This window comes from Salvelinus sp. IW2-2015, linkage group LG2, assembly GCF_002910315.2.
Source record: "Salvelinus sp. IW2-2015 linkage group LG2, ASM291031v2, whole genome shotgun sequence".
Classification (NCBI taxonomy): domain Eukaryota; kingdom Metazoa; phylum Chordata; class Actinopteri; order Salmoniformes; family Salmonidae; genus Salvelinus; species Salvelinus sp. IW2-2015.
In genome coordinates, this window is record NC_036839.1 from 37,568,267 (window position 1) to 37,583,802 (window position 15,536).

Genomic DNA, 15,536 nt, shown 5'->3' on the forward strand with positions numbered 1-15,536 from the left:
GGAGATCTTTGTGGGCTCATACTCGGCCTGTCTACAGATTCAGATGGAAGTGGTGGATCCTACTGTGATTATTATTTGACCATGCTGGTCATTTATGAACATTTGAACATCTTGGCCATGTTCTGTTATAATCTCCACCCGGCACAGCCAGAAGAGGACTGGCCACTCCTCATAGCCTGGTTCCTCTCTAGGTTTCTTCCTAGGTTTTGGCCTTTCTAGGGAGTTTTTCCTAGCCACCGTGCTTCTACACCTGCATTGCTTGCTGTTTGGGGTTTTAGGCTGGGTTTCTGTACAGCACTTTGAAATATCAGCTGATGTAAGAATGGCTATATAAATAAATTTGATTTTGATTTGATTTGATTTGGTKTAAAGTTTATCATGAGGTATTCTAAGTCATGCGAGCAAAAACTTGAGACTTTCTTAACATTAGAGATCGCGCACCAGCTGTTGTTAACAAAGAGACACACCCCTCCACCTCTCATCTTAACCGAGGCTGCCGTCCGATCTGGATCATGCATGGAAAAGCCAGCAAGGTATATATTATCCATGTCCTTGTTCAGCCATATTACAGTTCTTCAGGCCCCGTTGATAGTCTTGAACAAAGCTCGTCCAGTTTGTTCTTTAGTGATTGTACGTTCGGCAACGGCGGCCTAGATGCTCGTCAACGTAATCTAATCATGACGCCGCCTAGCTTGCTTCTCTTTGGCAGCAGCTTCTTCTTTAGAGTCCTGGGATCAGGGCCTGGTCTGCGGTAAGCATAACGTCCAGAGCTGCCGACTCATTGAAGTAGAAATCTTCATCCAAATCGAGGTTAGTGAAGCTGGTGCCCAGAAGTTGTTTCGGTGATAGGAAATGATGGCGGAAACATTATGTTGAAAAACAGTTAATAAGATCAGCATAATAAAACACACTAAACAGCAGGATTGGCCTGGAGCCTGTAAGACAGCAGCTATCCACTGCAGTGCCCAGCCTGTTCAGGATTCCCCACTCACTCTCATAGTAATTAGTAATAGTGTGTGTGTGTGTGCCTACCTTTGTGTGTGTTATAAAAAAAAATCTGGGCCGACGGCTCTGATTACAGAGCAGAGTAATGCAGCACTCTCAGCCTCTCTCATCTCATTCTCTTTTTCTATTTCTCTCAATGTCTTWTCTGATTCCTTCTCTCCTGCCCCAGCCTCTGCCTCTCTCTCTGACTTCAGTCAGCMAGTTTAAAGAACATCCACGGACTCACCTGACAGTTACTTGACAGTTTGCCTTCAAGGACTAATTTGTATGGTTTTTCAATGTGTGGGTGGTGTGTTTGAGAGAGAGAGAGTGTCTGGCACTGCTTTTTCAACTCCTACTCTCAACAGCTGCATAAAATACACCCAGACTTTCCCCTGCCAACTCTCCTCCCCTCCTTCTCCCCCCACCCCTCTCTCGCTCTCTCTCACACATACACAGACCACACCAAACCTCCGGCTAGGCTGGATATCCCTAGCTTCCTCTCCTATATTTGCCACTGAGACCTAACAGATGAGTCTCAACCAACACAATGTCTCCCTCCCTCCCTTCCTTCCTCTTTCTGGGTCACTCTCTCTTCCTCTCCTCCTTTTCCTCTTTCTGGGTCACTCTCTCTTCCTCATCACATTTCTCCAACTCACTGCATGGCATGACTTTGAAAAATGCAAATTGAACCCAAACATGTACAGTCCATTGTCCATGGCCATCCCCTTTCAATATATTTGGGGTTGCATATTTGAGGGTGAATTGTGAGATAATGTTTTAATATTGTAGGTAGTAAAGGCCAATCTTCCAATCTTCCTTACATTGGCCTCGAACTCAGGAAGTACACATCTGCCCATCTAGTTCACTGTGTATGACAGCACAGCCTTTACTGTCGTCACACCCAAGGTCTCAGATATCTTTACACACACACACACACACCACACACACACACACACACACACACACACACACACACACACACACACACACACACACACACACACACACAGAGCCCTACTTAAGAGAGCCAGTAATCGAAAGGTTGCCGGTTCGAATCTCTGAGCAGACGAGGTTACAAATCTGTCTATGTGCCCTTGACTAAGGTACTTAACCCTAATTGCTCCTGTATGAAGCTCTGGATAAGAACGTCAAATTACTAAAATGTAAACATAAAAATGACTCACTCTGGGTTTTCAAGTGCCAGAATTTGACAGCTCATCATTGAACTTGGAAGATCTGGTTCTCTCTCTTCTTGCGTTTTTTCCATTTCCCTCGCTCTCACTCATAATCCTATATTTTACCTCTTCACTTTCCTTATCCCACTCTCTTTCTCTGCCTGAGCCTTCCATTACGCTATGCTGTCATCCCTCAGTAAATTTCTACCTTTCACTTAATTTTTCTCTTTTACCGTACTCTGTCACCCTCCCCCTTGTCTCGCTCATATTTTGTTTTACACGCCCGCCCCAACGCGCGTGTGTGCGCTGGAGGTTTATGGTAATTGCGGTCTCCCGACAGGCCTTCTGGGTAGTCTGAGATTGGGAGAGTTTCTCGCAGTACAACACTCCACTCATTCCGCGCCGCGCACCCCGTTCGGCGTCCTCAGCAACTCCGCAAACGAAGCTACCAAGAGCTTTATGATGAACAACGACGGAAAGTTAAACAATTCCGACCTTTCTCACAATATCGCTGGATATAAATAGTATTTTTGGAATAGATCGGGAATGACGAGAGTGGAAGTAAGAGCGTTGAAACGGCGTGCTCAAATAGAACCCAACATGGCGCTGCCTACGACCGAGCTGAATTAATTTCTGGAGTCCGCGGACCTCGCCACCTGTATGCTTGCGCTCTGCTAAACGGTACGTTACCACGCCTCTGGGTCGTTCTGTAAAGAATGATTGAAAATCTTTCTAGGGATTTGTCACACGAAGTCGATTTGCCGACATTTTCTCTCTTTTAAAAAAGTATTTTGAAAATAACACATCGAGTAACATTTGGTAAAATTGACTGACAAGGAAATACACAGTAAGAAACACTTCTGAATGCTTATATCCAACGACTTGAATATTCACGGGCCCGGGAAGGGATGGATGTCTATGCTTTTATAAAGGAATCCTAACCTGAATGCACGGATCTTTGCTCAGAGCCGTGAACAACTTGGGGGGAAAACTGGAAAAAGGCGTCAAGTTGACAGCAGACGATTGGAATTAGCGGCTAACTGCCAGGTAAGACAATTTTGTAGGCAATAAAGACGTTTGGTGTTTTATTCTGTCTGTCACTGTTGAATTGTAAACCATGGTCTCCCCGRTTATGAGAGGATAGCCTATATTGTGAATAGTCTATCACCACAACGACTGCGACATAGATGGATTATTCCAAATTGACTGTCAATCTCAGAAGTTTAAGCATAAAAATACGAACAATTGTCTACAGCTCTTGTACAGGTTCGGAGTGATTTGATCTCCGTGTGTGGGAGAAGGGGGAGAGAGTGGAATGGCAACTTCTAAGAATAGCGCATAGGGTGGTCTTTGTGTGTTTCGGCGGGGCAGTGGTATGTGGTTGATAAATAACATTGGTTGTTTAGTCATTCGGCCCTGGGCTAGGCGACAGGGTCCTGTCAACCAGGAGAGACGGATGAGTCGGAAGGTCAGGACGAGGCTTCGCTGTCAGCAGTCTGGTCAGCGAACGGTTCCAAGAATGTTTGGATGGAAATTGACTGATAATACTTGTTCCTTGTTAATTAGGCTAGGCTACTAAATTAACCTTGTTTTCTTCAAAAGATCGAAGCGTGTATCGAGTGTTTTGAAACGAGTGTTCTTAATCTGTGTGTGTGTGTGCGCGCGTGCTAAACAAGGTTACGGAATACAGCCTCGCCCTGACAAGAGGTGCGGATTGTTCCGTTTACATACGATTCAACACTGCGTGTGTGTGTTTATGAGTGCGTGTAGTGGGAGTGTGAGGTACAGAGGAGAGCTAGTTGACCTGGAGGGGTAGAGTGCGAGATGTGCGGAGCAGATAGAAACTGTATCGAATGCTGCATATAAACCTACCTACCACACACGGGATCTGTCAGCGGAGAAACGCACCGAAAACACTTCAGTCCTCCAGAGTGTGAACCTGATCTGGGAAACAGGCTGTAGGGCTTTTTGCCTCCCTGGCCGTTTAGGGCCTAAATCACCACCTTGCACCAGCTAATTCCTTTAACCTACTTTTTGGTAGATATTTGTATTGGCTATTGTTACTCCTGTTGTCCATGTCCTTACTGCGCACGCAGCCAAAGCCCCGTGCCAGGTTTTCTCAGCGCATGCAGTGTGTCTCTATTGGCCAGTGATAGTACACTAATTGGGGATCGCTCACGCGATCGATGTTTCCAGCACATTGGCGAGGTTAGTTACGGATCTAGAATGTTAGAGTTGACCAAATCCTCTCTGGTAGTACAAAAAAATACACCAGTATAGTACACCAACACCCACATCCTGTTTAGCATATACTTCCTAAGCAGGCTATACCTCGCTTGCCTGAGCAAATAGCCTAGGGCCCTAGGCCTATAGCTACTATGCAAGGAGGAACGGGCCATGGGGAGAATCTCAATTGCATGCTCCTGGCGCCCTCTCTCACTTACTTCACAAAACCCATTGGAGGAGAAGGTCAGAGGGGAGGGACCTCTGGCTTTCTCTAAAATCGGTTTTGAGAAGGAGGCGAGGAGAGATGACGCAAGGAGTGTGCAATTGAGATTCTCCCCATGGCCTACTCTTTCCCCAACTACCTTGAGCTGGGTAAGGAAACTGAGATATCTGACATAGTGTTTCCCCCTCGCTGTGGCAGATAAGTGATCACTTCATATAGACCAATAGGCAGTGGGCCAACGTCAGTGAGAGCTTGCATTGCTATTGGCCCATGACATGACTCGGCAATGATCATAAGTAGGCCTACCCTGAAAGGGGGAAATTAAGAGCTGGTTTTGGACAGAGAAGGCTTTGGTCTGTGCGAACTGAATCATAGTAGAAGCAAGTGGGAACGTTACATTTGAGACAGTTAAAGAAATGAAAAGTCTTGTGTGTCTTGAAGAGTGAAAACAGTAGTTTGGTTTCCATGTTAGTTGACGTTTGAGACTCCCCTGTTAGTGCTGAATATCGTACAGTACTGGGAACGAAGCATTAAGAGGGTTGTTGTACCTCTACAAGATACATTTTATGAACCAGGTATTAAATTCCAAAAGCCTTACCACGGGATGTTCCTTAAATCGCGAGTGACAAGCAGTGTGTTTGCCTTCCTCCAAACCTTGAGTGGCCTTGCTCACAGCACAGAGCGCACACACACAGCATGTGGGGGAGGTTTTCTATTTAGCCAAATCTTATCGATTTGTTGGATAATGCCACCGTATGGGACTCTCTTCTTTGCGTAATGAGGCGCACTTAGCATCTTTATAACTATTGTGATTGCTTGTGAGTGACCCTTATTTTGAAAACGTGTTTTATTTACAAAATATGTGCACATTAAGTGGTTGTTGTATCCTCCTTTGTGGGATTATTGAAAGACAGTCTGGATAAGAGTCTCTGGATGACCCATAGAAAACGACCCGTTCTTCACCAAGCTGTGTTAGTGAATAGCGTTGTCGTTTAATCAGCAGCAGACCAACGGTTCTTTTCGATGACTGAGTCGATTCCACCTCAAGTCCGTAGGTCTGCTGCTGAACTCCATGAAGCCTTAAACCGCTGCTTTACATTTTGATCTGGCTGCAGGTCTTTTTTTTTTTAGAGCATCCCATTGGACTGTTTTGTGCATCATTTTCCACTGTGCTCGGGTGAAGAGATCACCCGTGCTGAGCCATTCCCCAGGTGTCCGTTCGCGCGCAGAGAGAGACTGTCTGTTTAGTGGAGCATTTGAAGTTATTTTGTGTGAATGCTATTTTGTAGCCGCCACAAGTTTATGAATAACTTCAACAGACATGGGAGAATCGCCAAGGTTTATAGAGCTTGCATTCTTGGCAAACCTTGGCAAACATCACGGGTTGCGAGCCTGGTTGAATAGCTCGCGGTCACGCGTAACAAAGGGTCGTCATGCTAGAAGGGCTGATCTCTCCGCTCCATACACTATACCAGGGATTCACAAACTCGGTCCTGGGCCCCCCCTTGGTACACCATTTGGTTTTTGCCCTAGCACTACACAGCTTATTTCAATTACTCAAAGCTTGATGATGATATTTGAGTGAGGTGGGGGACCGAGTTAAACCCTGCACTATACAATTACCATCATGTCCATATGGGCAGGTTGTCAGAGGGACTTCATAACCCTATGTACTAGAATGAAGTTTGCCTAGACATTGATCTTATGCCAGTTTTGCGTTTCTCCCTTTAAATGATTGGATCTGGGAGGGTATAGCCTACTACCTCGATCTGTACCTGTTGCTGACATGCTATGCTGTTTTAGGTCACTCTTTATGTAGTGTTGTCTCTCTTGTCGTGATGTGTGTGTTGTCCCTGCAGGAGGCCTTTTGCCTTTTGGTAGGCCGTCATTGTAAATAAGTGTTTGTTCTTAACTGACTTGCCTAGTTAAACAAAGCTGAAATAAATCAAAATAAAGTACACGAGGGCACCTTCTATACTCGGAGCTGGTAGGCTACTGTCCAGCCGTTTGATGGATCTCATATTTGTGACGGTGTCTCAAAGGCTCCGCGCAGGGAGGCGTGGAGATGATAACCGTGCTATCTGTCCCAGACCTGCTGTTTTCAACTCTAGAGACAGCAGGAGCGGTAGAGATACTCTCAATGATCGGCTATGAAAAGCCAACTGACATTTACTCCTGAGGTGCTGACTTGTTACACCCTCAAAAACTACTGTGTTTTTATTATTTGACCATGCTGGTCATTTATGAACATTTGAACATCTTGGCCATGTTCTGTTATAATCTCCACCCGGCCACCCCTCATAGCCTGGTTCCTCTAGGTTTCTTCCTAGGTTTTGGCCTTTTTTTTCTCCTAGCCACCATGCTTCTACACCTGCATTGCTTGCTGTTTGGGGTTTTAGGCTGTGTTTCTGTACAGCACTTTGATATATCAGCTGATGTAAGAAGGGCTATATAAATACATTTGATTTGATTTGAACCGGCGGCGTACAGGGACAACCTCATCGCTTTTCCAAACCCATGTTGGGTCGCTTTGTAATCGTCTGAAATCAATAGATCTGCAAGGGGGAATCCATGCGCTGATATGTCAATATAATCCTATATGACCAGGCAGTTAACCACGTCTGTGTCACCTGACTTTGGTTCGATATGTTACTTTGATGAAATGGACAGTCAACCATCTGTATTTTAAATGGGGGAGTGAGAAATCATGTCTGTAGGCCTATGACCTAGGTATTAAAAATAACCGTCATGTTTTTTTATTATTTCATGGTATATCGTGCTGCAGATATAAAAAAAATATATAGATATATATTAACATGCTGCAGTTATGGCGACGTGTGACGTTTTATTTTGAGCTTGTGTTGGTACATCCACTGTCATGTTGTCCTGCGGTTGATTGTAGCCCAGAGTATATTAGGCAATGCCTTCTGGTTGCAGCGTTGCTGAGACTAATCTTCAGGCCGCCCGTTTTAGGCTGTCACACTTGTTGTTTGTGGTGTCGATTTACTGAATAAAACAACAATCCCAAAGCCACCGCTGCGCTCTTGGCTGTTCATACGATGTGTGAGAACAAAAGTGAACGCACAGCGGAGAGGCGGGGGTGATCGTGTTTCTGCGCGCTGCACGGCTCCCGGAGGAGACGTCATGGTTTGATTGAAGCTGTGCCTCCGCATAGGCCTCCCGGGACCTTGCTCTGAAACGGGAGAGACCTTTTTTCCTCTCTGATTCACAGAGCTTTTAGTTCCGCGAAGGCCCCAAGCGCACGGATCAKTTCCGCACAGAGAGACATGCCACTGTATGGCACCCACAGCGCCGGGGAGAGAGACTTGGAAAAACTCATACTGGAATGAGAGACCGAATGTTTGGCACAAGGCCTACATTTTTAAGTGTGGCGATAAATAGCCTAATTTTATGTTATTTAATTTGTTCTTATTTCAATTAATGGGGAATACAGGTCAGAATTAAGTGTATCAACCATCCCCGGTCTGTCCTTGGTCAGTTATTGAGTGTTTTTATATTTTCGTTCTAATGTTGCTTTTGTGCGAGGTGGATTATTTATTTGGCCTATATTTTCATGATCTCACTGACTTAGAATATTGGGAGAGGATGTTGATTATGACACCTTGCCACCACTTTGCACTTCATCTCACCTCAGCAGGCCCGTTTTGATGCAAGGCAGTTCCACCACATTTGCAGCCCAGAATTTATAGCCAAAGAAGAAATTCGATTCAGATATTATATTCCCAAATAAAATCTATATAAAGATGGAGGCATGGCTTTCTCAAACCTCAAATGTATAATAGGATGTAAGTAAGCATTTCACTGTTGGTCTACACTTGTTCTTAACGAAGCATGTGACGAATACAATTTATATTTTGATTTGATTCAAAGAAAGGAGTTGGGAAAAGGTGGGAGGTGACAAATATGCTCATCCTTGTTACTACAATCCTGCCTCTCTGGGGACATAAAAGGCCTATTTAGTCGTAATTTGGACAGGGATGAATGGTCTGGTTCAGCGGCCGTCGCCTGTTCTCCAGTGACAGCACGGGCCACACAATGTCGCGGTTGTTGGATGTCATGCTGACGGGAGGATTGTCCCGCACCGACTTGCATGCGCCTGTGTGGAGGGAGGGCGCGAGGCCCTGTTTACAGCCCGCCTGCAAATAATGCAACAGATGTTTGGAACCGCAATCGTCTCTCGCTCTGTCTCTCTCTCTCTCTGTACTTAGTTTATTGTCCCAGCTCGAACATACACAATCACACCGACCATACCATCACTTATAGCAGGCATTTTGCTGATATTATTCATTACGATAAGTAATATTACTAGAGACATCTGGAGTTTGAAATGAAATAGGTTTGCTAATATTGGTGATTATTAATAAATGGGACACTTGATGGCTCAAACCATCAAACTAGTATTAGTAGCTTAAAGGATGATAAATAAATACACTTTGGTGCACATTAATGTTGCAAATGTATTGTTCTATTTATCGTTATTGCATCAATTCAGGCTATTTATCACAATATGGACTTTTGTCCAACTCTAATGATGTATATCAAGTGTTAAGCAAATGTTATGCTGCTGTGGCAGTACTGTTGATATTTAAACTAGGTAGCTTGCTGCACGCAATCTCTGTACAGGGCAGACTGGGTAAAAAGCACAACCTGGCTCACGTGATCTCCTTACCGGGCAGACCAAAGGACGCGATGGTGGGTGGCGAACTTGCTGACGTAGGAATGATTTAAGGGGTGTTCAAACCAAAGAAGAAAACTCTATACAGAAACAAATGTAGTGCTTCAGAAACTATTCGCATCCTTTGACTTTTCCACATTTTGTTGTTACAGCCTGACTTTAAAATTGATTGAAATTAATATTCGTTGTCACTGGCCTACACACAACACCCCATAATGTAAAACTGGGAATATGTTTTTCAATTTTTTAAAACAAAAATTTAAAATGGAAAGCTGAAAAGTCTTGAGTCAATAAGTCTTCAACCCTAATTAACTTTGTTATGGTGAGCCTAAATACATTCAGGAGTGAAACACATGTTTAACAAGTCACATAATAAGTTGCATGGTCTCACTCTGTGTGCAGTAATAGTGTTTAACATGATTTTTGAATGACAACCTCATCTCTGTACCTCACACATACAATTATCTATAAGGTCCCTCAGTCGAGCAGTGAATTTCACACACCGATTTGACCAGAAAGACCAGGTAGTTTTCCCAATGCCTCACAAAGGGCACCTATTGGTAGATGGGTAAAAAAATATATATATAGATCTGACATTGAATATCACTTTGAGCATGGTGAAGTTATTAATTAAAAAGGAAAACTCTGCACACTGCTGCTCACACTCCCAGGTGATTTTATGCTTTACACTTTGGATGGTTTATCAATACACCCTCACTAAAAATATACTGGCGTCCTTCCTAACTCAGTTGCCGGAGAGGAAGGAAACCGCTAAGGGATTTCACCATGAGGCCAAAGTTGACTTTATTAATGACTGTGATGGGGCATTAATCCAGAGGCAGCATTGGGCACAAGACGAGGGTAACAGCCAACAAGAAGATGGCGATCGGAGGAAGGCTCCAGGTAGATGGAAATTATCACAAAATCGCAGTCAGTCAGCTACTGTAGTGTGCTAGTACTAAGCCAAGGTTGAAAAACTCTAGTAGACTACTTCACAGAGATTATGCTCCCCCCACGTGTGGGGAATCTGATTGGTTGTTTATATCACACCTCCTCATGATTGGTGGATTGTAGCTCACCACTGCCAACACTGTCTGTAGAACTGAAGATGGATCAACAACATTGTAGTTACTCTACAATAATAGCCTAATTGACAGAGTGAAAAGGAAACCTGTACAGAGTAAAAAACATTGGCAAAGAAATTAACTTAAGGTCCTGAATACAAAGCGTTATGTATGAGACAAATCAAACAACACATCATTGAGTCCCACTCTTCATATTTTTAAGCATGGTGGTGGCTGCATCATGTTATGGGTAGGCTTGTCATCGGTTGTGTTTGAGATATTTTTGTGCCCAATAGAAATTAATGATAAATAATGTTTTGTCACTTTTATTGTAATTAAGAATATAATATATAATGTCACATTTTTTGTTCAGTGTATAAGGTTAAGATAGGCTTAATTTTTTAATTACTACTTTCTATCGCTAGATTCGAACCTCATCTCCCCACTTCCTCAGAAGTCGAATACTGACTTGTCACGGGTGACCTTGCTAAACATTGATGTTATGTAGAATGAACCAGTAGTGCGTTCCACCTTGCCACCACATTCAGCAGCGTCTTTTGCGCATCACATAACCTGCACATTATTAAGTGTAAAAGCCTATTCTGTTCACATCGTTTAACTCGTTTTGGTATGGTGCTTTTATYGCTATGTGGGTGCCATCTATTCTGTTCATATTTGGGAACTCCTTGGATGACATCATGGCAAAGAAACCCCTCTTTAATAAAAAAAACTTTGTGCGATGGTGTATGGAAATTGCATGTGTTACTGTTCGTTTTGCCGACCATTGCACCCAAAACATTGGCTAATTGAGGGCTGTGAGACGCGAATCGGCAAACTCCCGGTGAAAAGTGCCCGTTGACAAAAACCCTAGGGTGGAAAGCACTTAGATGTGAACCGGAATGGCATGTTTGCCTTTTTAAAGTAGGTCTTAAATCATTGCAAAGATCCTATAAGATTGGTTTTGGTAAACGATATCTGATGAGCAAATCTGTACTTTCTGTAAAAGAAAGTCAGCAATATTTACCATTATTGCAGTATTTTAACAATGGCTTCACTTTAACACTTATGATCTACCGTCAAGATAAGTTTCATGAATTTACAATGAAATAGAAAAAATATTTTATTATTAGGCTACTCTTAACAATTTAACACATTTGTAACATATTTCCGCATTTTATGCTTGAAAGCAGTTCCCTTATTCCACCACTTTGGCACTGTGTGTACGCTTGGTCGTTGTGCTTAAATTTACGCACACTCTCATGCAAATATTCATATGGTTAAATCTCACACTTTGCGTGGAAATGACCCCACGCATGATTTAAATGAGGCCCCGGGTGTGCAGAGCTCTTAGACTTACCCAGAAATACTCACAGCAGTAATCGCTGCCAAATGTGATGACATGTTTTGACTCAGGGGGTTGAATAATTATCTAAACAAGATATATTAGTATTTTTTATATATTTTTTAAATTCACTAATTCCACTTTGACATTACAGAGTATTTTGTGTAGATGGTTGATATTTTGAATTCAGGCGGTACCATAACACAATATGGACTAAATCAAGGGGTGTGAATCCTTACTGAAGGCACTGAAAGGTAACTTGGCGACTGGGAGGGTAAAGGGGCAGGTGCTCGGGCACAGGTACACTCAGATATGTGCACCTGCCTTAGTGTGTGTATGTGTGCACTATTGCCGAGCTCTCTCTCTCTCTCTCGTCCGTTCCCTCCTCAGCTTTCGCACTCCCTCTGACACGGGACCTTGTGGACACAATATTCCAATTGTAAGGTTATGTATTTAATTGGTCATAGCGTGCGTTCGCTATTTGGAAATAATAGATTGATATGTAGCGGACCACTGCTGATAATTTGTTGACAACTGATATATTGTGCTAAATTGTTGGGATGTTGAGATTAGCCAGTAAATCAATTGGGACTTGGTGGTGGAATTTTCTCCGATGAGTTTGACTTTCCATGGTCACATTGTGTGTTACGGAATAAGATGCTGTGTATCGACTACGGGGTCGTTGAAATCGTGTGGGGTGGGAAGCGAAAGCCCTCTGCGTGGTTATTTAGCCCCCCCTGTGGGCTCTGCCGCCTGTCTGTCGTGCCGCGCTGGTATTCCGTGCGGAGAAGTGTTGGAGGCCTGCCCGCGTCTCTCTCTCTGTGTGTATGAGGAGCTGTCTCGGAGTTTCCCTGCCCCCGTCTCTCTGACACACACACACACGCTGCAAGGCAAACACACTCAGACACGCACAAACTATCTTTCGGCAGCTGCGTGTGTGCTGTTACGCATGATGAGGAGTGAAGGGTTGTCCGTTACATTTAGGTCTTATCTCAATTACTCTCGTAATGAATGTTAATGAATGCCAAATAAACAAAATAAATGTGATGTATCAAAAGACATAACTACTATTTTATTTACAACTATTGAGACACCTGTAATCATTGTATTACCTCAAACGAGACAAATTATGGACCCCCCTGGTATTATGGGCAGCCATCATTTTAAWGTGGTGAATAGATTGTATTTAGCCTAATCCAGACGCGATTTTTAAACCTCTTCTAATGTTTGTTTTCGTTGTTTTTCAGCATTGTTTTCGTTTTGGAAACGCACACAGCGAGCCCTGCGTAGTGGTGTGTGCATAATAAGCCGTGTTTTCCCCCGCCCTCGTCGCTGCGGAGAGTATCCTGCGTCACACTATTTTTTTTAGAGCAGGAGCTCGAGCCTCGGCGCTCCAGGGAGAGCTGGCCGAGCGCCAGGGACAAAGAGCGCGAGGGCGCCAACACTCCGCTCTGCACCCCTTCCTCGTCCCTGTTCGCTCGAGCCTGCAGGTCGATATAGAGAGAAGGGCTTGCACAGCAGCAGGCCAGGCACGGGAAAATGTAGCCCATACCACTTCTCTGTAACACACACACACCTACATTCTTCTCTCCAAAGGGATAACTAATTAAAGGAGGGCAACCTGGGAAGTCGGTTGAGCGTTGGCCGTGAGGAAATTATCAGTGGCTCTGGTGTTTGTTCCTCCCCGTATGGCATGTCAGATGGAGGTCAAGTCGCGATAGTAACAGGAAACGAGAGAGACTGGAACTGAGGTCTCTCTCTTAATCTCTCTCCGCCTCACTCGCTCTCTCTCTCTTTCTCTGCGCAGCTCCCTCCCCCACAACACAATAATGACTGGACTACAGGTTACTAGGCTTGCTAAAAACACCCGGTGGTTTTCGGTTTAATGGTGCGAATCGGGCTCCAGCCCGGCCGCTCACTCGCTCTCCCCGCCCGCCTGCCCCCTGACCACGGTTTCTGATGAATGGCTGTCGGGAGTTGTTTGTTGCGCAAACTATTCTTAGCACCAGGGATGGGAATCGACATGCTCTGGCTTTTCCTCCCGTTGCGCGCGTGCGCGCACACACACACACATACACACACAGTCTCGTATGAAGGCGCTCAGCGTGTTGGTTTTGCTATACACCTGTGTATTTTAAAGAGGCGTAGATTTCAATCATTCCGGCTTCGGACACAGTCTAGACAAGTAACATATGTCTTTTAATTAGCATATACATGAAATGTGCCAATTCAAAGTTACATCTAACTTCTATTTTTCGAGTTATTACATAAAACCAATCAGAATTCCAAAGAATACTTAAGTCATGTCGGAAAATGTTTTGCGGAGTGTGACATTATATGAAGGAGACCGTTATATGGAGGACCCTGAGAGTCAGCCTATTCCCTATAATGTACACTCAAACAGAAATAGGTTCAAATGTATACTGAACAAAAATATATAAATGCAACATGTAAAGTGTTGGTCCCATGTTTCATGAGCTGAAATAATAGATCCCAGACATTTTCCATACGCACAGAAAGRTTATTTCTGTCAAATTTTGCGCACACTTTTTTTTTTACATCCCTGTTAGTGAGCATTTCTCCTTTGCCAAGATAATCCATCCACCTGACAGGTGTGGCTTATCAAGAAGCCGATTAAACAGCGTGATCATGACACAGGTGCACTTTGTGCTGGGGACAAAAGGTCACTCTAAAATGTGCCGTTTTGTCACACAACATAATGCCACAGATATCTCAAGTTGAGGGAGCGTGCAACTGGCATGCTGACTGCAGGCATGTCCACCAGAGCTATTGGCTCTACCATAAGCTACATCCAACGTTGTTTTAGAGAATTTAGCCGTACATCCAGCTGGCCTCACAGCCGCAAACCACGTGTAACCACGACCAGCCCAGGACCTCCACATCCAGCTTCTTCACCTGCGGGATTGTTTGAGACCAGCCACCCGGACAGCTAAGGAAACTGAAACTGAGTATTTCTGTCTGTAATAAAGCCCGTTTGTGGGGATAACTCATTCTGATTGGCTGGGCCTGGCTCCCCAGTGGGTGGGCTTGGCGCCCTAGTGGGTGGGCCTATGCCCTCCCAGACCCACCCATGGCTACGGCCCTGCCCAGTCATGTGAAATCCATATATTACGGCCTAACTTATTTTTTTCATTTGACTGATTTCCTTATATGAACTGTAACTCAGTAAAATCGTTGAAATTGTTGCATGTTGCCTTTATGTTTTTCTCAGTGTATGTAACTTCAAATGAAACCAAATCATTTGCGCTCATGACTACTGGTTTCAATTAAAATTTCAGCCAATGTATAAGCGAACACTTTATGAATTTGTTGCAAATCAGCTTGCAAGGTTGCTAGCCAACTAGCCTGCTAATGTTAGCCCTACTAGCCAGGTAACGATAGCCCTACCAGCCTGCTAACGTTACGTTAGCACTGCATGAGTCAACCAGTTGCTATCAACACCTAGTAAACCAACGTTTTGGAAATTAATAACTCCATCTAACTAGCTATCAAATAACTGCATATACCGGTAACATTATCTTAGCTTAGCTAGCTATCCACCACGGTTGACATATCTAAGTAGTAAGCCAGAGAACAATATTAACTAGTCTAACACGGGCAGGAACCCACAGAACACAATACAGAAAGCCAGCAGATATAAAGTAGAGAGAGCGAAGACTTACTGATTGACGGCTGTGTTAGCTACCAAGGAAGAGCCAAGGAGCTAGGCGCTTTAGAGGGAGAGGCAGTTTCAACGGCAAAGGGAGAGTCAGCTAATCCAATAGCAATATAGTGCGGTAAATCCAAAGTAGATAGAGTCCAG

The 15,536-nt window shown here is 44.1% G+C and overlaps 1 protein-coding gene across 1 annotated transcript in view; it reads left to right on the forward strand.

The window, feature by feature from the left end:
- Positions 1-2,514: 2,514 nt before the first annotated feature.
- The window catches only part of LOC111979437 (BCL-6 corepressor-like), a 66,730-nt gene continuing 53,708 nt past the window's right edge, over positions 2,515-15,536 (forward strand). The window contains 2 exon segments of the mRNA XM_070448899.1: positions 2,515-2,843; positions 3,129-3,209. The gene's annotated coding sequence lies outside the window, so the exon portion shown is untranslated.